The sequence below is a fragment of the Microcaecilia unicolor genome, chromosome 6, assembly GCF_901765095.1.
Source record: "Microcaecilia unicolor chromosome 6, aMicUni1.1, whole genome shotgun sequence".
Taxonomy (NCBI): domain Eukaryota; kingdom Metazoa; phylum Chordata; class Amphibia; order Gymnophiona; family Siphonopidae; genus Microcaecilia; species Microcaecilia unicolor.
In genome coordinates this window covers 143,579,558-143,606,202 of record NC_044036.1, presented here as the reverse complement: position 1 = coordinate 143,606,202, position 26,645 = coordinate 143,579,558, and the positions used below count along the sequence as shown (strand labels likewise).

The following is a 26,645-nucleotide window of genomic DNA, read 5'->3' as shown; positions in this document are numbered from 1 at the left end:
TCTTTCCCTTGGCCTCCCCGCCCTGTCCACCAACCCTGCTCTCTCCCATGCCCTCCCCCCATGTCCAGCAACCCTCCTCTCTCCCCTGCCCTCGCCTCATGTCCAGTAACCCTGCTCTCTCCCCTGCCCTCCCCTCCCCTACATCGATCCATGTCCAGCAACCCTGCTCTCTCCCCTGCCCTCCCCCCATGTCCAGCAACCCTCCTCTCCCCTCCCCTCCCCTCCATTGATCCATGTCCAACAACCCTGCTCTCTCCCCTGCCCTCCCCCCCATATCCAGCAGCCCTCCTGTCTCCCCTGGCCTCACCCCGTCCACCGACCCTCCTCTCTCCCCTGCCCTCCCCCCATATCCAGCAACCCTCCTCTTTCCCTTGGCCTCCCCCCCCACCCTGTTCTCTCCCCTGCCCTCCCCCCATGTCCAGCAACCCTCCTCTCTGCCCTGCTCTCTCCCCATGTCCAGCAACCCTCCTCTCTCCCCCCTGCCCTCCCCCCCATGTCCAGCTACCCTCCTTGCCGCCGCTCCCTCCCTCCTCCGTGCCAGGCCCCCTGCACTGACATGACAGCGCCTCTCACCTCCGTGTGAAAGCGCTGCAGGCAGCAGCAGATCGCTCTCCTCAGGTCTTGCTGAGAACCTTCACATGGTGACCCTGTTGTACGAAATCCTTACCAAATCTCAGCAAGGTGACACTACGATTGAAGTATGGTAGGAAAGGCAAGAAAAATGCACACAGGCCGCATAAGTCGCCTCTAGCTTATTTATTCCAAAATGGCCTGACCTAAATGGGGTCAGTCTGCCAAATAAGGGAACAAGGGTAGCCTGAGCATTGCTCCTGCCTCTTCTTCAAGGTATATGGGAAGAGGGGGGTGTTCTGGGAAGCCCAGCGGATTTAGGTGGTTGGGGGTCTATTAGACACCAGGGATATTTTATGATGACCCCTAGGAGGAGAGGTTGCAGGGTGTGGGGGTCGACTAGACACTAGGGATATTTTTGGTGGAACTTGGGAGTGGGGTGGGTCAGGGGGTCAGGTGTGATTTGGAGCACAGGGGAATCTTTCTAGGGTGGGGGATCGAGGGTCTGGGCATCCTATTAGCTATTCTGCCCTGATGCAAGTGCTGCAGAAGTGCTTCTATGCCTGCTCAGACCTGGTGTCCATCCATGGCACTGGCATTGTGCTCACCTTAAAATCTTTTGCAGCAATTCTCTGCATCAGGCCTGAATACCTAATAGCTCCTGTTTTAATATATGTTACCAGCTGAGGCAGAAAGGCACAAAGGCTGGCAGGGGGCGGGGCTGGAATAAAGCCTGACAGGCGTGTCTATAGGCGGAGGACCAGACTTAGGGGCGAGGTTATCACTTTTGGAGGGTGGTACGGGGGGCGTGGCGTGGGCGTGGTTCTCCGTGTCCAGCAGTCCCAGGACCAGATCTCAGGCAGTAACCTGGAGACTGGAGGAGGAGAGGGGTCTGGAGCCCAGGGCTGCACCGGGATTGGAGCTAGGGCATTGAGCTGCAGCGGATTTCAGGGCTCCAGCCGGGATTTGGTCTCTGGGGGGAGCAGAGCTGCTGCGCGGTGGATTAATTCAGCCGGTGGAGGTTTTAGTTGGATGAGACAAATCAGCTGGGAGCTGCCGAGGTAAGGAGCCAGAGAGCCCGATGCACCTGCTGCAATGGAGATTTAATACAACGTGTATTGTTTATGTAATTCTTTGCATGCATTTGGTCAGGCTTTAGCTTATCCTAAGCTGCGCCCATGTGACCCTCTCTCACTGTCCAGGAAACATGTTAGGATGGGTTTAACTTTTCGCAGACGGAGCTTCGGACTAGCCTCGACTGCAGCTTTTTCTCAGCTCTAAAGTTGGATGCCACAGTTCAAAGAGCTAAGTAGGATTCAAAAGGATTCCGGATCGCGAAGACAGGAGGCTCTGAGAACTTGTGGCAACCAAGTTAAGACCAGATACATTGAAAGGTTTTTCCCGTTTGCTGCAGCTGGGACCTGAAGTCGTCCAGTTCTGCCTCCTTCACTGAACTGCATCAGTGACTCTGTGACCAGAAGGGAGTGTTAGATCCCGATATATTGTCTTTGTTTGTGAACTAACATAACAAGTTCACTCCTTTCTCCTTGACAAGTAAGGAAAGTGCTCTCTCCGCACGGCTGAGACACATTTTAGGGTGCAAAAGTATGGAAAAGCAGATGGTGGACTGCGGGTGGGGGATGGGAGAGTTGTCAGCCCCCCTGGAGGTAAAGGGGGATGAGGCCTCTGTCTCTGGTGGGGGGATCAAGAAGGAGGTGAAGAGGAGCATCACTGGATGCTGGGGAAGGATGAGTGCAGCAGGGGAGGAGGGGAATTGAAAAGGTGGAGGGGAAAGACTGTCATGGCCAAACATGGATCAGTTATGGGGTTATGCTACTGCAGTAGGGTAGGGGGTGGGAAAAGCTGGAGGAAGAGTGGCACAGGGAGTCAGACAAGGAGGATCATAAGGAGGGACAGGGACCCATGAGCAATATGAGAGGATAAGTACCAGGCTGGTAGGACAAGATCCATCAAGCCCAGCATCCTGTCTGACAGTGGATCCCATACGGCAGATCTGTTTCTCATTGCTCATTGTTTGTGCAGCGCTGCGTACGCCTTGTAGCGCTATAGAAATGCTAAATAGTAGTAGTAATAGTAGTAGTAGTAGTGATAAGTGGCAGCCCTTCCAAGTCTACCTGGCTAATCATTTTGTATGCACTTTTCCTCCAGGAATTTCTCAACCCTCTTTAGATTCCACAGCTTAATTGTGAAGATACTGTCAGTGATTTGTTTCCAATGTGCTGGTTATTAGTTTCATGGAATGGCCTCTTGTTTTAGTGTTGACTGCTTTTTAATAGTTACACTCAAATCATGATTTTATAAACTTCTATCTTATCACCTTTCTGTCATCTGTTTTTCAATCTAAAGCACCCTAACCTGTTTAGCCCTTGGGAAGGTTTTCCATAACCTTTATCACCTTTGTTGCACCTTTGTTTCAAGCTCTGGTATATCCTTTTTGAGTTGGGGGTCACCAGAACTGTACACTGAACTCAAGTGTGGTTGCACTATGGATCTATACAGAGGCATAATGATACTCTCAATTTTATTCTCCATTTCTTTTCAAATAATCCCCAACATTATATTTGCTTTCCTGGCAACCACAGGACACTGACTTGAAAAGGTCAGTTTATTGCTCACAATGATTCCAAGATCCTTTTTTCTTGGGTGGTGACTTCTTACATGTAGCTCAGCAGTGTGCATCTGTATTTGGGATTATTTTTCCATATGTCCATCAGGATTGGAAGAATGGGAGAAAGAGAAGAAATGGAAAATGGGGGGAAAGAGGAGCGTGGGGAGCAGAGTACTACCATGATGAGAGGGGAATTACTGACACCTAGAGGAGCAAGAGAGCAGCCATCACTTTATGGAGATATCTGGAAGAGGAGCATCACCCTCGGGAGGGCTAAAAAGGAGCAATGTTACGTGGGCTTAGGGGATGAGAAAAGAGAAGTATTGCCACAGGGGAGGGGGAAGACAGAGGAGGAGCTGGAACAGTGTCGTAACAGGTAGGAGGACAGAAATGTTGGGGTGAGAGAGAAGGGACATTAAAGAGGGGACCAAGAAGTAAGCATATAACCTTGAGAAGAAGTGGTGTGAATAGACTTATTGTGTAATGGGGAGAGAATACCAAAGCAAGGATAAGTACCATGGAAATGATGTGAAAGAGGGGGGTGAGAGATTGAGTATCATTGAGAGAGGACAATGGGAAAACAAACCAAGGAAGGAGGAATACACTGCTGGCAAGGCTGGCTTTAAGGTAAGGTGAGCAGGGCAATCACCCAGGGAGCCACAAAAAGACTCTAATGCATGTTGTAGCTGGGTCCCCCTTCCAGGACCCAGCCCGCTCCACACCACCTTGGCCTGTTCTGGGAACTCAGCGCCAGACCCCCTGAGAGCTTGCAGGACTTCCTCCTCTCTCTATTGTTTCCACAGAGGCTCAATCAAGGCAAAACGTTTATAGAAACAAAACTTTATTTTCTTGCTTCCATTCAGCATAGACACAAAAGGGAAACACCTTACTCCCAGGTTGTTAAGGTTTGCTGCCAAAGTCTCATTCAGGGTTTAAACAGTCCATATAACTTCACTTTAGCCAAAATTACTTATTTTAGGGAACAGTACATTATCAGAAAGAAAACACAATAGCTTGGTAGGTTGCAGGCCCAGACCTTTTCAGTATGAAACAGTTTACACAGTCTTTCCTTACAGCACAGCTACACAGCTTTGGTCCCACCTGGTTCAGACTGGGGTTCCAATTGTGCCCAGCCCTCTTTCTCTCCCAGGGGATGCAACTGTTTCCTCTTTAGTAGAGATCTCCCCCAGCGCCTCAGTCTCTCTCCTCCCTTTTCGGGTTTGAGCCAGAGCTCCAATCTCCATCTGTTCCTCCTCTAGTCCTTCAGTAACCTCCATTTTATCCTCCTCTTCAACTTCCCCCGCCCCCAACCTCTCCAGCTGGCCCTCATCACCTTCCTCAGAGACCATTTCCCAATCTTCTATCTCCTCCCCTAACTCTTGCACAGCCGGGTGGGGAAGAGAGGGATTCTGGGACTGTTAGTTCCTCCTCTTCTTCCTTAACCCGGCCAACCTCTCTGCCTCCGGTAGCGCAGCTTTCTGAATGTGGGTGTTGTGCACATGAAGTCTGCCCCATTGGGGTTCCCCAGCTGCCTGCACCCCCTTTCTGCTTGCCTTCCCGGATCCCCTTTCACCTACCCTCTCACAATGTGTAAACCAGAAGCACTCAGATAGATTACAAATTCAGCAGGACACAAATCACACCTTTGAATCATTGTGGGTTGAAATTCCATGTATAAAAGGGAAAAAAATGGTGATAGGAGTGTACTACCGTCCGCCTCGCCAGGATGAGCAGGTAGACACAGAAATGATAAAAGAAATCAGAGACGCGAACAAAATGGGCAATGTGATAATAATGGGTGACTTCAATTATCCAAATATAGACTGGGTAAATGTAACATCGGGACACGCTACAGAGATACAATTCCTTGATGAAATCAAGGACAGCTTTATGGAGCAACTGGTGCAGGAACCGACGAGAGAAGGAAAAATTCTAGACTTGGTCCTTAGTGGAGCGCATGATCTGGTGAGGGACGTTATGGTACTGGGGCCGCTTGATAACAGTGACCATAATATGATCAGTTTTGATATCGACCTTGAAGTAACTGTACACAGAAAGTCAAATACGTTAGCGTTTAACTTTAAAAAAAGAGACTATGATAAAATGAGAAGAACGGTAAAAAAAAAACTTAGGGGGGCAACTGAGAGAGTAAAAACTGTTCAACAGGCGTGGACGCTGTTCAAAAATACCATCCTGGAGGCCCAGGCCATACATATTCCGCGAATTAGAAAAGAAAGACGGAACTCCAAAAGACAGCCGGCCTGGTTGAAAAGTGAGGTGAAGGAAGCTGTTAGGGCTAAAAGAAACGCCTTCACAAAATGGAAGAAGGAACCGTCTGAAAATAACAAGAAGCAGCATAAGGAGTGTCAAAGCAAATGCAAGGCGCAGATAAAGAAGGCCAAGAGGGATTACGAAAAAAAGATAGCATTAGAGGCAAAAAAACATAGTAAAAAATTTTTTTGGTATATTAAAAGCAGGAAGCCGGCAAAAGAATCGGTTGGGCCGCTGGATGACCGAGGGGTAAAAGGGGCGATCAAGGAAGACAAAGACGTAGCGGAGAGACTGAATGAATTCTTTGCTTCGGTCTTCACCGAGGAAGATTTGGGTGGGATACCGGTGTCGGAAATGGTATTTCAAGCGGACGAGTCGGAGAAACTTACTGACTTCACGGTAAACCTGGAGGACGTAATGGGGCAGTTCGGCAAACTGAAGAGTAGCAAATCTCCTGGACCGGATGGTATTCATCCTAGAGTACTGATAGAACTGAAAAATGAGCTTGCGGAGCTACTGCTAGTGATATGCAACTTATCCTTAAAATCGAGCGTGGTACCAGAAGATTGGAGGGTAGCCAATGTAACGCCCATTTTTAAAAAAGGCTCCAGGGGAGATCCGGGAAATTATAGACCGATGAGTCTGACGTCGGTGCCGGGGAAAATGGTAGAGGCTATTATTAAAAACAAAATTACAGAGCACATCCGAGGACATGGATTACTGAGACCGAGTCAGCACGGCTTTTGTGTGGGGAAATCTTGCCTGACCAATTTACTTCAATTCTTTGAAGGAGTAAACAAACATGTAGACAAAGGGGAGCCGGTTGATATTGTGTATCTGGATTTTCAAAAGGCGTTTGACAAGGTACCTCATGAAAGGCTACAGAGGAAATTGGAGGGTCATGGGATAGGAGGAAATGTCCTATTGTGGATTAAAAACTGGTTGAAGGATAGGAGACAGAGAGTGGGGTTAAATGGGCAGTATTCACAATGGAGAAGGGTAGTTAGTGGGGTTCCTCAGGGGTCTGTGCTAGGACCGCTGCTTTTTAATATATTTATAAATGATTTAGAGATGGGAGTAACTAGCGAGGTAATTAAATTTGCTGATGACACAAAGTTATTCAAAGTCGTTAACTCGCGACAGGATTGTGAAAAATTACAAGAGGACCTTACGAGACTGGGAGACTGGGCGGCTAAATGGCAGATGACGTTTAATGTGAGCAAGTGCAAGGTGATGCATGTGGGAAAAAAGAACCCGAATTATAGCTACGTCATGCAAGGTTCCACGTTAGGAGTTACGGACCAAGAAAGGGATCTGGGTGTCGTCGTCGATAACACACTGAAACCTTCTGCTCAGTGTGCTGCTGCGGCTAGGAAAGCGAATAGAATGTTGGGTATTATTAGGAAAGGTATGGAAAACAGGTGTGAGGATGTTATAATGCCATTGTATCGCTCCATGGTGCAACCGCACCTTGAGTATTGTGTTCAATTCTGGTCGCCGCATCTCAAGAAAGACATAGTAGAATTGGAAAAGGTGCAGCGAAGGGCGACTAAAATGATAGCGGGGATGGGACGACTTTCCTATGAAGAAAGACTAAGGAGGCTAGGGCTTTTCAGCTTGGAGAAGAGACGGCTGAGGGGAGACATGATAGAGGTATATAAAATAATGAGTGGAGTGGAACAGGTGGATGTGAAGCGTCTGTTCACGCTTTCCAAAAATACTAGGACTAGGGGGCATGCGATGAAACTACAGTGTAGTAAATTTAAAACAAATCGGAGAAAATTTTTCTTCACCCAACGTGTAATTAAACTCTGGAATTCATTGCCGGAAAATGTGGTGAAGGCGGTTAGCTTAGCAGAGTTTAAAAAGTGGTTGGACGGTTTCCTAAAGGACAAGTCCATAAACTGCTACTAAACAGACTTGGAAAAATCCAAAATCCCAGGAATAACATGTATAGAATGTTTGTACATTTGGGAAGCTTGCCAGGTGCCCTTGGCCTGGATTGGCCGCTGTCATGGACAGGATGCTGGGCTCGATGGACCCTTGGTCTTTTCCCAGTATGGCATTACTTATGTACTTATGTACACTATGCAGCCTCCGGCCATGAACACATGTAAGCCAGAAGCACCACAAAATGGTGCAGCCCCAAGTCACACAAGGGGGGCACCATTGACAAACCCCCTCTTTCCAGTGGGGGGAGTATCACTGATAACACCCACCCCAGATCCAGCCTTACTGTGGTTGGGTAATCTGAGGAAGTTGTGGAGCCAGAATAGGAAGAGCACCATTGCAGAAAGGGATGGGCAGGGTATGCAAAGTGTCATGGGAGAAGGGAAATGGGAAGCATATCTGTAGAAGATGAGAAGGACATCATGGAGGGGATATGAATGAGAACATGTTGGCTTGCACAGATCTCAAAGGTGGGGAAGGCCGAGATAGGGGAGTAGCATGATCAACAGGACACTTCCAAGTACAACCAAGGAGACGAGAGATGGAGGGAATAACTTTTAATAGTGAATGAAGTACAGTGGATAAGACTTGACACGGTACTGTGTTTTGGAGAACACCACCTGCCTCGGGAGTCTGCATATGTGGATCACTTGTAGTGAAAGTAAGCAAACCAAATAGAGCTTTTAAAAAGGCTGAAAAGATACAGCGTTAATCTAACCAGTTCGACATCGAACTCTAATCAACCTCAAGCTTCTAGCTACACAAAGTGTATGCTTACCATCTTTTCAGTCTCATATACAGACTCCTGAGGCAGGCAGTGTTCGCCGAAACACAGTGCTGTGTCGAGTCTTATCCATTGTACTTCATTCACTATTAAAAGATTCTCCCTCCATCTCTCGTCTCCTTGGTTGTACTTGGAAGTGTCCTGTTGATCATGCTACTCCCCTATCTTTGCACAGATCTCCACCATTGCTTCCTCATCTACTTGTACTTTTGAAGTGATGGTGACCAGCACTGGTGGCGTGTATGGAGGTTGAGTGGATACACTATGCTTATTGTAGCAACAGTTGGACAGATTCAACTAACTCAAATTTTGCCTTCAGTACCTTGAAAATAAAAGCATGCCTTTGAGATATAGATGAGAGAGATGGTGATTAATGACCCCGAGTTAGAAAATCTCTTTCTTGTTGGACTTGTCAGATTCCTCCCCATTGAACTTGACCTCTGTTGCAACCACTAGATCAGCCCAGGGACATCTCTCTGGGGACTCCAGCATTTTATCTTGAGGGTGAAAGGAGATAAGAGAAGAGGGAAAAGTGATGACTTGTACAAAGCTTCCTTGACCATAGGACACCCAGCACTCTTTTGATAAGTAAAGATGACATTTATCTGGTACCTCATGGCAAGGTTCATAAAGAAGTAAAGGCCTTTGTGATCACTTAATGAGGAGATGAGTCTGGAATCCCAAGAAGAGGTACCCATGGTCATCCTTCACTTGGACGGAGACTGAAAGAGATCAGAATTCATGATGGACAAAGAATGACCTGAGACTGAAGTCTGGGAAAGGTGTGTCGGTATTTCAGATGGAGAAAGAATTCCAAAGTATAAAAATGGTTGCTGTGAGTACAGCTGGGGAAGATGAGGAAGGGAGGTAGAAAAGTAGACTGTCTAGAAAACAGTCTTGATAAAACTTGGATAAGGAATGAAAATGGAGGAAGGGAGAAGAAACTATCTATGATTGCTAGTAAATTGCTGGTTGCTGTGTCTTGTCTTCTGCATTAGGAGCTTCTGCATTAGGAGGGAGCTGTGAGGTTCTTCATTGAGTCAGAAGAAGGTTTCTGAGCGAAAGGAGCAGAGCAAAAAAGAAAGTAGGGGAGGACCAATACAGTTCCAACTCAAGGGTAAAAAGCAATTTTATTAGTCAGACTCAAAGCAGATCTGCATTTCAGTGCGGGAGTGCCTGCCTGAGGAGTCAACAAATCTATAACCATATAAACAACAAACAAAGTTAATAAGTATACAAAATAAATACATGTATGTGTATAGAAAAATAAACCAATATACATCTAATCGACTACAAAAACAAAATAGATATGTATAAAAAGGTGACCAAGAAGTAAATGCATCAAAAATTGCAATGGTTGGACAAAACTCATAGGACAAAAACTATTAAAATGTTAAAATATATATATATGTAAATAAGTAATGGAAAAATAAAAAAACAACAACAGATGTATAAACTAATCATATCAAAAAAAGAATAAAACATACCAATCCAGATGGGTATGGATACCAGTGCACACAAACTCATGAAGACACTTTACAAGGTGTGTTAGTACAGCAAAACATTTGGGGGAGGGATTCCATGTATGGTGCCTAACAAATCCATGCGGCAAACATTTTCGCCTAGGTGTATTCTATTAGAAATGCTTAGAATACGTTTAGGTGGATCTTACTGTGACTAAAACTACACTCACAGCCATTTATACTAAGAAAACCTACCATAAATCCCTGTGCATAGGTTTATACACACTGGATTTTAATTCTACAGCAATGCATGTCAATTTTGGAACGCTCATGAAACACCCATTTCCCCGCCCATAACCACATCCCTTTTTGCCTGCATGCATTACAATTTAGGTGCACTGTTACAGAATATGCTTAGGGATTTGGGTGCGTAAATTCTAGTTAATGCCAATTGTGCTTATTATCGCTTGTTAAGTGCTATTAACACTAATTGGCTTGTTAAGCCAATTAAGTTATGCGCATTGTTATAGAATCCACCTGGATTTCTGCACAGAAATCTAGTCTTGCTATATAGAATCCAGAAGCTAGCGACTAAAGAAGAATATCATCCAGAATGAGTTACATTTTCCCACCATTTTACGGTATTGCTACTCCAGAAAGATTCCCAGAGGACTGCGCATTTTAGAAGCATAACTATGTATTAGGACGATCAAGGTTTTTTTTTAATCAATGATGCGCTATTTTAAATAAGTGCTCTTTAGATCTCATGATCTTGGTTGCTGAGACCTCTAAAAAGAAAAGAGAACATCTACGCAATTGTTATGAGGAGAAAATTGACGCATTATGCAATGTAGATAAGGATTTTAACATTGTTTTACATGGGTGTAAACAAATGATTGGATGATTTTCGTAAAGAGATAAGAGTTGTGAAAAAAAGATACATTTCTAAGGGATGAATTAGATTATGTGAAGAAACATCTACCCTTGGGATAAAACCAGTGTGTTTTTTCTAGCAAAAAAGGTGCCGGCACTCAAATGTTAGGCCACCCTTCAGGAGTGGGGTGATCACTGAGGAACCCACCCCATAATAGCCAGGCCCCCTGCAACCAGTCACAGAATCTATGACAAGGCAGAAGCATAAGCTCTTTCATTAAAACTTGGAGTCTATGGGTCAATTTTAGCAGACAATGGAAAAGGTGCCGGTACTCAGTACCCCCAAGTACTCCCTCAAAAAAGCCCTGGATAAAACTAGACCGTATGCCAAACGTAGAAATGATTCAAATATCATCCATAAAACTAACACATCTTTATCTAAGATGAGAAATAATCATGAAACACAGGGTAGGAGTAAGAAAAGAATTAGGAGTGATTCAGAAGATCTTTCTACATCTCCACTTACGAGCCCAATGCGATCACCTAACTTAGGGGGCCTTTTACTAAACCGCAGTACTGTTTTTATTTATTTATTTATTTATTGGGATTTATTAACCGCCTTTATGAAGAGATTCACCCAAGGCGGTGTAAAGCGTGCACTGAACGCTAGAGATGCCCATAGGAATACATGCTTATTTTTAGCACATGCCAAGAACGTTACTGCGGCTTAGTAAAAGGCCCTATTAGGGTCTCTGGCAATGCCGATGAAGTCCATTGACTTTCAGTGGGCTTCATGACCATTGCCGTACAGGAACTGCTAGTGTGGTTTGGTAAAAGAGACCCTTAATTGCATCACCTCCTTCGGCACAATCACCATCATCTCCTGATCCCTCTGATTTTTTTTTTTTTATAGAGAATCTAGAATCCAGATCCTCCCAAGTTTCGTCAACAGAGCAACATAACCAATTTACCACATTACAACAGGAAACCACTCAACCCAACCTATATCACACCAGTTGACAATATTACGCTTCCCAGAGCATATGATTGTGTTCTTTCCTGTTCAATGGAGTTCTTTTCTTTCAGTTTTAAGATTGTGAACCGCCTTGATCTATTGTTCGAAAAGGCGGGACATCAAATTTTAAAGAATAAACATGGTCTATTGTTGAACCAGCTGGAAGTAGATATTCCTGTTCTTAATCTCTCTTCTGTCATATTTGCAGTAGGGACTTTCTAGATTTGCATATACATGATTGTTCATGGTCACAGATGCATGTCTTTACGCCATATAGTTTTCATTTTGATTTTTGTTGTAGGCTAATACAGTACATTATGTTCCCACCATCATATTTGTATCAGTACATATTCCTTTCACATATTTTTATACACACTTACTAGTAGGCATATGCAGTGCTGTACACATTATATGCAGGTACTTTCTCTGTCCCTAGAAAACTCACAATCTAAGGAGCCCTTTTACTAAGGTGTGCCTAAAAGTGGCCTGTACTGGTGTAGGCGCATGTTTTGAATGCGCGCTGGTCCATTTCTTCAGTGCGCCTGGAAATAAGGCGCTTTTTTTTTGTGCCTGAAAATGGATGTGCGGCAAAATTAAAACCAACGTACATCCATTTTTGGCCTGAGACATTACCGCCACCCATTGACTTAGCAGTGAGGTCTCATGTGCTAACCGGGTGATAAGGGTTCAAACACGTGTAAACTGCCGATGTCTACTGGGTAAGCGCCACGTGGTAGAAAATAGAACATATTTTCTACCGCGTGTTTTGGGCGCGTACCAAAAATGGAATTACCGCCCAGGGCACATGGTAGCCGGGTGGTAATGTCAATTTGATGCGCGTAGGTGCCTTAATAAAAGGGCCCCTTAGTTTTTGTAACTGGGGCAATAGAGGATTAAGTGACCAGTCCAAGGTCATAAGGTGCTTTAGTGGGAATCAAACCCAACTATGGAATGCACTACCAAAAGTCATAAAAACAATGCACGACTTGACAGCCTTCTGGAAATTACTAAAGACCAACCTGTTCGAAAAGATTTATCATACTGATTCTTCATTATGACCTGACACCAATACTCTACCAGAACAAGATAACATTGAACTCTTTATACTTGTTTACTTCAATTACTTTGTCACCAATGAACGTTATGCATCACCCCCTTATCTCTTTCGCCTGTAATGAACTGTTTATCTACTTACCTTAATTTATTTTAATACTTTTTGTACTTTAATGTTATAATACCTTGTATTTCTCATTCCGTAAATGGCAATCGCAATTACGGCTTTATGTAAGCCACATTGAGCCTGCAAAAAAGTGGAAAAATGTGGGATACAAATGCAACAAATAAATAAATAAATAAATATCACCAGGAGCAAAGCCCAGTGCTCTAACCATTAGGCTATTCCTCGGCTCCACAAATTTAAAGGGGTCTTTTACAAAGGCATGCTAGAGTATTTAGTGTGTGCTAAATGCTAGAGACGCCCATAGGAATATATAGTTGCGTCTAGTGTTTAGCGCACACTTATTTTTAGCGCACGCTAAAAACGCTAGTGCATCTTTATAAAAGGGACCCTTAGCTTTTTTACCACTTCACATGTACCCACATCATCACAAGAGGTTTTCAACAGTGGCATTTTCATTCTGCATTTTCACATTGGTTCTCATATCTAATACAGTGATACCTCGGTTTTCATCGATAATCCGTCCAAAAGCAATCGGCGAAATCCAAAACCGACTAAAACCGAGGCAGTTATTTCCATATGAATTAACACTGGAAAGCAATGGACTTGTTTGGCTAGATGCACGGGGTGATGCTCACACAACGAGAAACAGCGCCACACTGAGCAGGAGAACGCGTGAGTTGCCCTTTGTTTTCGCAAAATTAGCAGCGAGGTCACGTGGGCATGCCGATGAAATCCAAGAGAAAATTTTCGCGGAAAAAATCGACGAAAACCGAAACCGACGATAACTGAAGTCAACGAAAACCGAGGTATTACTGTATGTCTTATTATATCGTCTTATTATAACTTATGATGTTCTTTGTAGGAGTTTACTCACTTTGTACTTTGTTTACATGGAAATATGCATATATGTGTTTGTGTATGTTGTTTATATTTATATTCTTTAATGTACTGTATTAATATTATTTTATGATTTATTTTAGTCACTAGCTGCCGGATTCTATATATTGTGCCTAGCATTCCGTAACTAAATCTAAGTGTATTCCATAGCAATGCGCGTAATTTAATTGGCTTAACAAGCCAATCAGCATCAGTAACAGCACTTAACAAGCAATAATGAGCACTAATTGGCAATAATTAGAATTTACACACATAACTTTCTAAGCGTATGCTGTAATGAACTGCGCCTAAATTCTAATGTGCGCAGCTCAAAAGGGGTGTGGCTGTGGGCAGGGAAATGGGCGTTTCATGGATGTTCCCAAATTTACACGTGTTGTTATAGAATATGGCCCAGTCTGTGTAAATCTACGCACAGGGATTTACACCACATTTTCACTGGTGTAAATGGATATGCGTAGTTATAGGCACTGGGATAGGTGTATTCTATATACTACGCCTAAATCTTATAGAATACACTTAGGCAAAAATGATTTCTGAGCGGATTTTCCAGGTGCCATATCTAGAATCTCCTCCTAGATGTTTTTATGTACTAATATAGCTCTATGATACTTCCTTTAGTTTGTCTAACACACCTTGTAAAGTGTCTGCATGAGTTTGTATGCACTGGTATTCATACCCATCTGGATTGGTCTGTTTTCTTCTTTTTTGACATGATTAGTTTATACATCCATTTTAATTGTTTTCATTACTTATTTACGTTCAATATTTTACTTTTGTCGTATGAGTTTTGTCCAACCATGGTAATTTTTGATGCATTTACTTATTGGTCACTTTTTTTATACATATCTATTTTGTTTTTGTAGTTGATTATATGTATATTGGTTGTTTTTTTTAATACACATGTATTTATTTTGTATACTTATTAATTTTGTTTGTTGTCTATATGAGGGACTTCGAAAAAAAGACTGCATTGGAGGCAAAAAACATAGTAAAATTTTTTTTAGGTATATTAAAATCAGGAAGCCGGCAAAAGAATCGGTTGGACCGCTAGATGACCGAGGAGTAAAATGGGCAATCAGGGAAGACAAAGCCGTAGCGGAGAAATTAAATGAATTCTTTGCTTCGTTCTTCACCGAGGAAGATTTGGGTGGGATACTGGTGCCAGAAATGGTATTCAAAGCTGATGAGTCAGAGAAACTTAATGAATTCTCTGTAAACCTGGAGGATGTAATGGGGCAGTTCTACAAACTGAAGAGTAGCAAATCTCCTGGACCGGATGGTATTCATCCTAGAGTACTGATAGAACTGAAAATGAGCTTGCGGAGCTATTGTTAGTAATATGTAATTTATCCTTAAAATCGAGCGTGGTACCGGAAGATTGGAGGGTGGCCAATGTAACGCTGATTTTTTTTAAAAGGTTCCAGAGGAGATCCAGGAAATTATAGACTGGTGAGTCTGACGTCGGTGCCGGGCAAAATGGTAGAGACTATTATTAAGAACAAAATTACAGAGCATATTCAAAAGCATGGATTAATGAGACAAAGTCAACAAGGATTTAGTGAAGGGAAATCTTGCCTCACCAATCTACTACATTTCTTTGAAGGGGTGAACAAACATGTGGATAAAAGTGAGCTGGTTGATATTGTGTATCTGGATTTTCAGAAAGCATTTGACAAAGTACCTCATGAAAGACTCCAGAGGAAATTGGAGAGTCATGGGATAGGAGGTAGTGTTCTATTGTGGATTAAAAACTGGTTAAAAGATAGAAACAGAGAGTAGGGTTAAATGGTCAGTATTCTCAATGGAGAAGGGTAGTTAGTGGGGTTCCCCAGGGGTCTGTGCTCGGACTGCTGCTTTTTAACATATTTTTAAATGACCTAGAGATGGGAGTAACTAGTGAGGTAATTAAAGTTGCTGATGAGACAAAGTTATTCAAAGTCGTTAAATCGCGGGAGGATTGTGAAAAATTACAAGCGGACCTTACGAGACGGGGGGTCTAAATGGCAGATGACGTTTAATGTGAGCAAGTGCAAAGTGATGCATGTGGGAAAGAGGAACCCGAATTATAGCTACGTCGTCATGCAAGGTTCCACGTTAGGAGTCACGGACCAAGAAAAGGATCTAGGTGTTGTCGTTGATGATACTTCTGCTCAGTGTGCTTCTGCAGCTAAGAAAGCAAATAGAATGTTAGGTATTATTAGGAAAGGAATGGAAAACAAAAATGAGGATGTTATAATGCCTTTGTATTATCACTCCATGGTGCGACCGCACCTCGAATATTGTGTTCAATTCTGGTCACCACATCTCAAAAAAGATATAGTGGAATTAGAAAAAGTGTAGAGAAGAGCGACGAAAATGCTAAAGAGGATGGGACGACTTCCCTATGAGGAAAGGCTAACGTGGCTAGGGCTCTTCAGCTTGGAGAAAAGGCAGCTGAGGGGAGATATGATAGAGGTCTATAAAATAATGAGTGGAGTTCAACGGGTAGATGTGAAGCGTCTGTTTACGCTTTCCAAAAATACTAGGACTAGAGGGCATGCGATGAAGCCACAATGTAGTAAATTTAAAACAAATCGAAGAAAATATTTCTTCACTCAGTGTGTAATTAAATTCTGGAATTTGTTGCTAGAGAATGTGGTAGAGGCGGTTAGCTTAGCGGAGTTTAAAAAAGGTTTGGACGGTTTCCTAAAGGAAAAGTCCATAGACCGTTATTGAATGGACTTGGGGAAAATCCACTATTTCTGGGATAAGCAGCATAAAATGTTTTGTACTTTTTTGGGATCTTGCCAGGTATTTGTGACCTGGATTGGCCACTGTTGGAAACAGGATGCTGGGCTCGATGGACCTTTGGTCTTTCCCAGTATGGCAATACTTATGTATTTATGGTTATAGATTTGTTGACTCCTGAGCCAGGCGCCCCTGTACTTTTTATCCTTGAGTTGGAACTGTATTGGTCCTCCCCTGTCTTCTTTTTTGCTCTTTGCCTTGATTCGTACGGGTTTCCTCTTCTCTTTTTGTTTTCTTCTGACAGAAAAGCACAGAAAGAAATAAAGATCAACTAAAACATTTTTTTTCTAGAACTTAGGGGGTCCTTTTACTAAGCTGCGTAAGTGTCTACATATGCCCAACGTGCGCCAAAATGGAGTTACTGGCAAAAATGTAGAAAAGGCCTTTTTCACAGGCGTGCTGGATCAAACTCGAATCTACACTACCGCAAGCCATTTTTCAGTGCGCCTTTCTAAAAGGACCCCTTAATTAATACATTTCTTGATTAGCTCTCTGGAATTAGTACTCCCTTCCTCAGGTCCAAGAAAAATGAAGTTGTACACCTAAAGTTCCCGGATCTAGTGTAACTCCATGAGGATTCCCTTCCGTTCTGTGTCTTGGGGAAAAATCTTTGTTCAGTAGCTAAATATTCTTCTGTTTGACATTGAACTGTATGGTTTGATTTCTTCCCTCGTCCTTTCTGGCAGAGGAGCCAGGGAGGATCAGCAGAATGAAGTGAAGCAAAACCAATGCCAGTGGTACTAACAGTGCACCTTAATTCAGGGGAATCTAGTTACATAGCCCTATGTGACTCAGAAACCTCCTTCATTTTCCAGCTAAATAATTTTTAATGTAGTTAAAGTGAGTGCAGTAACATGGTAGCTGTCTGGAACTGAATGCCTATGTGATTTTTGTTTTTCACTATGAATTAAAATACTTCCCTTCAGATGGACCATTTTTCTAGGTGGAGACGCAAGAGAGGATAGAATCCAATGAAGTTTATAAAATCCTAAGTGTCCTTAGGCAGGAAAGTGTACTAGGCTTTGTGTACAGGTAAGCTTGGCTTTTGTGCACAATTTTGTGTGTGCAATATGCAGTGCGTTTTTTCTAGCAAAAAAGTGCCGGTACTGAAATGCTAGGCCATCCTTCAGGGGTAGGGTGATCATTGGGAGACCCACCCCGCAATAGCCAGGACCCTGCAACCAGTCACAGAATCTATGACAAGGCAGAATTGGTGTGTAGAGCCTGAGCTCTTTCATTAAAACTTGGAGTCCATGGGTCAATTTTAGCAGACAATGTCAAAAGTGACGGTACTCAGTAACCCCAAGTACCCCCTCAAAAAAAGCCCTGGCACTATGTAGAAAGAAGCTTTGTGCAGGAGCTGTGTGCAAATCTCCCTCACACATTAGTGCACAGCACAGTTAAATCCTTCCTAATGAAACTGTTAATGATTCAGCACAGATGCTGAGAAGTGTCCAGACAGGCTGTGTGCAATGCCAAGGCTTTAATGCAAGGTCTGAGGAAGTGTAAAAGCTTAGCTGTTCTTCTGCAGAAGAGTTTGTGAGGATTTCATACCTGTTTCTTCCCTTTACTGCTTTGAGCATAACTATCCACAACATTTTCTGCCTTCCATGAAGAATAAGGGTAAAACAAACACACACACAGCTGAGGGGAGGTGTGCTGAAAAATAGAGTACAGGGCTAGACTGTTGACAAATGGGTATCATCACTCATCAGATTGCATGCACGTTCACTTGTGCGTATACAGGAATGCTATTAAAAACATAAGAACAGCCATTCTGGGTCAGACCAATGGTCCATCCAGCCCACTATCCTATTTCCAACAGTGGCCAATCCAGGTCACAAGTACTTTGAAAAAACCCAAATAATAGCAACATTTCATGCAACCAATCCCAGGACAAGCAGTGGCTTCCCCATGTCTATCTCAATAGCAGACTTTACCTCCAGGAACTTGTCCATGCCCTTTTTAAACCCTGATACACTAACCGCTATTACCACATCCTCCGGTGACGAGTTCCAGAGCTTAACTATTTGTTCAGTGAAATAAATATTTCCTCCTATTTATTTGGATGTTGTTTACCCCTTTTTTAGTAGTAGCTCAAGGTGAGTTACATTCAGGTACACCTGCTATTTATTTGTCCCTGGAGGGTTCACAATCTAATTTTGTACCTGAGGCAATAGAGGGTTAAGTGACTTGCCCAAGATCACAAGGAGCAGCAGTGGAATTTGAACCAGCCATCTCTGGATGTCAAGACTGGTGCTCTAACCACTAGGCCACTCCTTCATTGAGTGTCACCTAGTCTTTGTACTTTTTGAAAGAGTAAAAAATCAGTTCACTTTTATCCCATTCTACACTACTTATATCCCCCCTCATCCGTCTCTTTTCCAAGCTGAAGAGCCCTAACCTCTTTAACCTTTCCTCATATGAGAGGAGTTCCATCCCCTTTATCATTTTGGTCAATCATCTTTGAACCTTTTCTAATTCCGCTATATCTTTTTTGAAATATGGTCCCAGTACAGATCCCTGCGGCACTCCACTATTCACCCTCTTCCATTGAGAAAAATGGTCATTTAAGCCTACCCTCTGTTTTCTGTCCAGTAACCAATTTCTAATCTACTACAAAACATTGGCTGAACATTGTCATAATGGAACAAATCACAAATATCCATGGTTATAAGTTGGACATTTTGGTCTAGACCTGTTTTAAGCCACAAAAAAGTGATGGAATCGTGGACTTATATTGATTAGAGGATTAATTATATTGATATTAATTTTGCTTGGATATTTGTAACCTCTAAAATCATTTTTCTTATATCAAGTATGATACTTGTAAAAATTTGAAATTTATAAATAAAGAAAAAAAAAAAAAAAAAAAAGTGATGGAATCAGGGATGACCTCACCTTACTCCCCAATGGTCACTAAGCCCCTTCCACCCCCCAAATATTTGAATATAAACATTACTTGCCAGCCTCATATGTTATACTTGGGTCCATTAGAGCAGCATGCAGGTCCCTGGAGTAGTCTAGTGGTGGGTGCAGTACACTGTAGACAGGTGGACCCAGGCCTGTACCTCCCCCTACCTGTTACACATGTGGTGGAAACTGTGAGCCCCCCCAAAACTCACCAGAAACCCACTGTACCCACATATATGTGCCCCCTTCACCGATATGAGCTATTGTAGTGGTGTACAGTTGGGGGTAGTGGATTTTGGGTGGGTTCTTTGGGGGCTTAGCAGACAAGGTAAGGGAACAACGGTGAGGTGTGTATCTGGGATCATTTATTTGAAGTCCACTGCAGTGCCTTTAGGGTGCCCCATTGATCTCCTGGGATGTCTGTGTGTCCAGTCTACTAAGAATGCTGGCTCCTCCAACATCCCAATGGCTTGATTTTGTGCATTTTTCACTTGGACTTTTTTTTTTTTTTTTTCAAAAATGGACCAAAAAGATAAATGCACAGAGCACAAAAACATCTAGCAAATAACCATTTTTGAAAAAAAGATAGATGTTTTTCTGTTTTGGAAATGGCTATATTCCCCACTTGAATTTCGGACTTAGACGTCATATTGAAAATGCCCCTCTTAGGCTACTTGAGTAAGGAAGGGACGGAGGAAGTGTGGAGAAGAAACCGCAGAGAGAAACAGAGAGGAGGGAAGCAGTGAAATGAAATATTAAAGGGCATTAAGAGTTAAAGATAGAAATACTTGTGTAACAACAGGATTCCTGTACACACTGCAAGGGAGGGTATTTATGGGGAATTGACTTTTGAGTTATGTGCGTAAGGAACAAGACTGAAATGAACTGGTACAGAGAGCAATCATTTGTAAGAACACACGGGGCCCTCAGCTTTTGTTTGCGTTTATGTTGTGGAACTGGATTTTCAGAGCCCGAAGAAAGGCAGAAAAAGTTCGGGAAGTAGAGGCAGGGGGTTCAGGAAGTAGAATAACTGCTATGTTTATTTTGCTGTGAGAGATCTTTTATTACTGCAGCCTTTGCCTGAGGTTTCCTTGCCATTTGAAAGTGCCGGGTGCTGAAAGCTGCCCTGGGCCTGGAGGAAGCTTGGATCCTCTATAGGCCCTTTATAGGGTCACCCAGAGAATTATGTGGAGATGTGGTTGGACGTCTGAAAATGGAACTGTGTAGTTTTGAACTTTGGGCAATCTAACAACAGGTGTGTCAACCTGTAAAGAATGTAGCTTTCACATGCCAAAGAGAGAGGGTTGCGCACTTTATTCCCAGTGAGCCCAAGCTAATGGGGGGTCATGGATTTGATATACCTCCGTTCTGTGATTCAACTGCAGTTTAAAAAGGCTGCATGGAGTGAGTGCAGCAAAAAGTATTGGTACCCTACACAGTTCCTCTGTCATCTACAGCTCAGCATTGGCATTTGGGGATGGGCTCTTCAGTCAGAGCTGCTTTTCTCTGAAGGTGTAAATTACCATGGGGCTCAGGAGGAGGAAAAGAAACATGGCCTCCAACCTATTCCCCTGTTGCACTCCCCTCCCCCTAAGACCATCACTGTGCAATCCATAACATACACAGTCCTTCATAATGTGATTCCATGTTTGTGTCACTCCTCCCCCTGGGTGTTGAGCCTGGAGGGCTCCCTGCAGCTGTAGAAATGCGGATTTGGCTTTAGCAGGGACAGAAGGGGGAGGGGAGATGGAATCTGCCTTTGTTTCTTTTGTCAAGAGGAGGTGAATGGGCTGTGAAGTGTGGGATGGAGGGGAGGAGAGGGGGGCATTTTTCTTTCAGGCCCAGAGTAACAGCTGCAGCCTGAATACAGTTCCATGGCCAAAGAAGCTCCTGCTTACTGGAGACTTTCAGGCTGGGATGGGGAGCTGGAACAGAACCTTCCTGGCTGAATATTAGCAGCTCTGAAGCCTTGTGCCAGAAGACTTCCATAATTCAGCTCTGGAGATGCATGAGTATAAATCTATTTGGAAGACGCCTGCCGGCTCAGAGCATCATTGCCGGGAGCTTCCAGATCTGAATAAATGTTTGTTCTTCTCTCTGCTGTTGGTTGTGATTCTTGCAGTGCCCTTGTGAGGCAGGGTGAGCCCATTTGCAAGACTTTTCAGAAGGCTTTCTGTCTCTTGGTTTGTTTAGCATTATGACTCCAACACTGGGTTTACAGAAGCTTAGTATAATTTGGAACAAAATTCACATTTATAGCTACTTTTTCCTTATGTGCTTTTGATGTCTTCACATTGCATTTTGATGGTAGCCTAATGGTTAGTGAAGTGGCTTGAGAACCAGGGGGAGTCAGGTTAAATTCCCACTGCAGCTCTTTGTGACGCTGGGCAAGTCACTTAATCCTCCATTGCCCCAGGTACAAAATATCTGTGTATAATATGTAAACGGCATTGATTGTAACCACAGAGAGTTGGTATATCACGTCCCATCCTCTTTCCTTCTCCCTAGACAGGGTCAGTGCAAGGGCATCAGATGCCCTAAACAAACTTTCAGGTTTGTCCCTTTTTCCACCATTAACCATCAAGCCCCTAGCCCTTCCCCCCTCAAAAATTTGATAACTAAGCTCAATAATCATGATTACCACAACATCACCCTTCCCAGAACAATCCTGCACTAAACGGACCTCATACTCTGTTTTGTATATATTTACATAATTAGGGCATTTTTCAAAAGACATTTATCATGGTAAATAGTCTATTTGAAAATTGTCCACCCTCCCTGTGAGTGAAAGTACACCCCGATGATTCTTTCTGGTTGTGGTTGTGAAGACCTATTGTTTCTTGCCATGAATGTAGTTGCTCCTTGTTGCCACCCTAAGCAACTGCCTGGATTGCATAATGGTTAAGCTGGCTCTGATTCTAGACTTCTAAATATTTGAACAGTAACATTTTCATAAGCACATAAGCACCGCCATATTGGGAAAAGACCAAGGGTCCATCAAGCCCAGCATCCTGTCTCTGACAGTGGCCAATCCAGGCTTCAAGAACCTGGCAACCCCCCCCCCCCCCAAAAAAAAAAAATTAATAATGTTCAATGGACTTTTCCTTCAGGAATATGTCCAAACCCCCCTTAAACTCCGTAAGGCCAGCCGCTGCCACCACATTCTCCGGCAACGAGTTCCAGAGTCCAACTACACGCTGAGTAAAGAAAAACTTTCTCCTATTTGTTTTAAATGTACCATATTCTAGTTTCATCTTGTGTCCCCTGGTTCTATTATTATTTGAAAGTGTAAACAAATGATTCACATCTGTCCACTCTACTCCGCTCATTATTTTGTAGACTTCTATCATATCACCCCTCAGCTGCCTTTTCTCCAAGCTGAAGAGCCCTAACCTTCTCAGCCTTTCTTCATAGGGAAGTCGTTCCATCCCTTTTATCATTTTCGTCACCCTTCTCTACTCCCAAAGGTGCAAAACCTCCCTTTTGTGATTATTGCTCACTGTCCATTCTCATTCATTCATGATCTGCTGAAGTAGTTGGGGTTAGTTTGTTTCAGAGTTTTTGTTGATCTCTGTATATTGCCTTCATTGTGGGGAGGGAAGAACATACAGTTATTAAAGTTAGATTCTATAAATTACATTGTCTTAGAAGAATTTGTTCTCTCTTTGAGGAAAAACATTTTTTTCAATCATAGCCCAGGCGGTAGTTTTTGCTAAATTAGACTACTGTAATGGTCTACGTTGCCTTCTTTTGGCTGATTTGATTTCTAGATTACAAGTGATACAGAACATTGTGGCTAAAATGATTTTTCGACAAAGGAGGTCAGATAAAACTTCACTGGTTGCCCCTTAAGGCCCACATTATTTTTAAATGATCATGCTGGGTTTATAAGATGTTTATAGGCACTTGCCCAGAATATCTATTTTCCTTCCCATTGTCCCCTTCTTTCTCACGAGCTACAGGTTCTTGTCTTATTTGTTTTCCATCTTTTTCAGAGTTAAAAAATCCTTATCAACTTTGTTTCCTTACCAGGCAGTTTCAGCTTGGTGTTCTCTGCCTGCTAAACTTAGAATAATTTTCTCCTTATTTGTTATTTTGTAAACAATTGTAGGCCTATTTGTTTAAAAAGATTTTTGAATAGGTTTGTATCTCATGTAGACTTTTCTTGAATTTTATGTTATCCACTTTGAAGCTGTATATGGGAGTTGGTGGACTATAAGCATCATTACCATTGCTTCTTGTGGGGGCGGGGGAGGCAAAGTTCAAAGCCGGACGCTAAAGCCCGCAATGCAAGAACAGCGCAAAGACATAGCTAAGCGATGCTCAAAGGAAAACATATGCAAATGAGTGAAATAAATAATATCCACAGGAAATTTGTGCTAGTAAACAGAAAGTAGGAGGAGGAATGTGCCTGGCACATGCACACAAAAGCTTTGGCAGTAAGTGTGACTCTTGTGCCCCTGCCCAGACAAAAACCGGAAGAGCGAGCACACGTGGGCACTGTTCTTCTGTTCTTTTAAGATTAGCCTTTGGTTTGCACTTTTACATTTTTGAAAGGCTCATGCTTAGGTGAAGAAAAGCAGGCGCCAACTTCTGCTTTCACTTTTAGTTTTGATCGGACACGCGCATGTCTGTACTTCAGACTTCCATGGGCTTCTTTCGGCTGGTGAAATAAGACAAAACCACAGTTTGATGTGAGATTTTGCCAAGAAATCATGTCCTCAAAACCTTCTACATGACCTTTGAGCTGGCCAGGGGCGGACTGACCATTCAGTCAACCGGGCAGTACTCGAGGGTCCAGAGGCTCTAGGGGGCCCAGAGGCTCTGCTCGGATGCCTGGATGCCCGGCACGCCACTGGTGATCTAGTGGCTTCAGCCGGGGGGGGGGGGGGGGGAGACATGTATTTTGCCCGGCCCACTGGGCTGCCCCTATTCCCCCCTCCCCCATCTGGCATCACCGTATTTTAAAAATGGTGGACAAGACTCCCTGTGGAAGTCTCACAAGACTGTCGAGACCTGCGAGACTACTTTGGGAAATTTCTGATGCTATTTTGAAAACACGGTGGTACCATCAGGCGGGAGAGTAGCGGCAGCGAACATGCCCCCTGCAGAGGCCACCAGACTACCAGGACCCCTCAGGTAGGACCGGGGCAGTGGGGACGCCAGCTTTGGAAAGCAGGGGGGCTGTCGGGCAGCGGCCGAGCAGAGGGCCCAGACCACCCTCAGTGCCTGGGGGCCCAGACCACCCTTAGTCTGCCCCTGGAACTGGCGGTAAGTTGTTGACGTTATAGGCCATCGTTTGCTTCTGCGCAATGAAGGGGTATACCTGCTCCATTTAAATACATTTTAATGCAATTTTGTAGCCATCTTTACTGCTCACGTTAACACTGGCGCTCGATCCCTCTGACCATTAATGGGCGCATAAGTCTGGCATTAACCGCATGGTAATGCCAGCGGTCGTTCTCAGCATCAGCTCCTGGATGAGATTCCAGTTTGCTGCATTTCATTCTTGGCTTAATAATTAAATGTAACTCATTTGCTTCACTGCAGTACTTTAGTTTCAATGAATTATTAACTTACCATATTGGCTAAAACTCCTGTGTTATCCTTTTCTGTTTGTTTTTCTTAAACTAATAAGTTAAACACTTTCAAAAACAATTTTTTAACAACACCTGCTGTTAATTGGCTAAGCCTTATACTGGTCTGCAGCAGCCAATGTTTCTTTAGGTTAATTAGCCTCCTCTGCCTTTTAGCCCTGGTCCAAATTTTTGATAAGACTTTGTTGAAGTTATTCTTTGAGAAGTTTCCTTTGACTTGGCATTCCTCATAGGAACATATGAGACCCCTACTACTTACTTATCCTGTGTTAATCCCAGACTTCTCACTCCCCTGCTAAAAATGAGTAGCATTGCAGAGCACATTCTTCAATTGGGGAGGGGAGGAACTAGCCCATGACATTGATTTCAGAACCCTTGTGAGCAGGACTGTTCTGTGTTCGATTGATGGAACTCAAAAAATCTTCATAGAGCCTTGAAATGGACAAACTTCCATGCACAGTCACCGTGTTGTGTCATGGGATCACTGGGAATAAAGTGAGAAACCCTCTCTCTTTGGCATGTGAAAGCTACATTCTTTACAGGTTGTGACACCTGTTGTTAGATTGTCCAAAGTGGCAGTGGCAGACTGCATTTTTCAAAATATGAGAATGCACTGGGAGTAAAAAATGATGGAAGAGGTCACAGATCCGGTAAGCAGGTGGTCATTTTCTTTGAGCTCATGGTCAGCTCCTTGCAGCCAAGCATAAAGCGTGACTGTGTCTGGATTTCCAGCTGTGTTTCTTAGTCGTGCTTTACATTTTTGGTTTCGCCATTGGAAACTGGATCAGGACTGACTGCTTTTGAACTACACAAAGTCAAGGATCATTCATCTAGTGATGCATTTTGCTGACACAGATGACAAGAGTAGCCACTGAACAGATGACCAAAGGTCCCCTGAAATTGAGGCCCAAATGCACAAAACTTAACGATTCAGCAACCTGCTTTTTATACTGGATCTAGCCAGTTTAGCGAGCACGGAGTTCAGCAAAACATGCAAAAAGGGTTCCACTGGCTCTTTTCCTGTCACAGTAGCAGCTAACGAAATTTGCATGCAAAGTTATTTTAATGAGCTAATTACTATTCAAATGTGCATTCTGAGTGATGCACAGCAATTTTCCAAGCGATGCACAGACAGGACCATTTATCTTTACAACGAAATTTTTACGGGTGGTCAGGAGCTGCCAGTACTGCTGTTTCCTTCCTATTACCACTGAAATAGCAGCTGCCAGATGGCTGAGGAGAGCTGCAGCATCCCGGGAACCCACCCCCCCCCCCCCACTCGCCAAGCATACATGGCAGCCCTTCACTCTGTCCTTCACCTCGCTCTCCCTTGCTTCCTTCCCTGCCTGTACTGCTACCGAGGGTCTAACGGCAATAAAAAAGAAAAAGTTTGAAAACAAACAAAAAAAGCTATACAGTGCTTACCGAGTAACTGTTCTGCACATGCTCAGATGACCGATTGGCTTCCCCCTGCCAAGCTGCTTGCTGTTTTTGTGAGCAGCTTATTTACTTGCCAATTCTTTTGAGCATCTCTCGCTGTTTCCAAGTCTGTAATTTTTACTGAGGTGGAAATAGTGATCTGTGCTTTACCGGGACTTTGGTGTATCTGCCCCGAGACACATCCAGAAAGCTTTAGGATATTGTTTAGTGTGGAGGCATCAGAGGTGAATTAAAAGACTCCCTGGATCCTATTCAAAAGCACTTTCATAGTAACGT

General features: G+C 43.5%; 1 protein-coding gene across 2 annotated transcripts in view; it reads left to right on the top strand.

Moving 5' to 3' along the window:
- The first annotated feature begins 1,456 nt into the window (after positions 1–1,456).
- PLXNB1 (plexin B1) overlaps positions 1,457–26,645 on the top strand; it is a 188,082-nt gene continuing 162,893 nt past the window's right edge. For both annotated transcript variants that reach the window (XM_030205759.1, XM_030205761.1), the window contains exon 1: positions 1,457–1,631. The gene's annotated coding sequence lies outside the window, so the exon portion shown is untranslated. The remainder of the gene's footprint in view (positions 1,632–26,645) is intronic.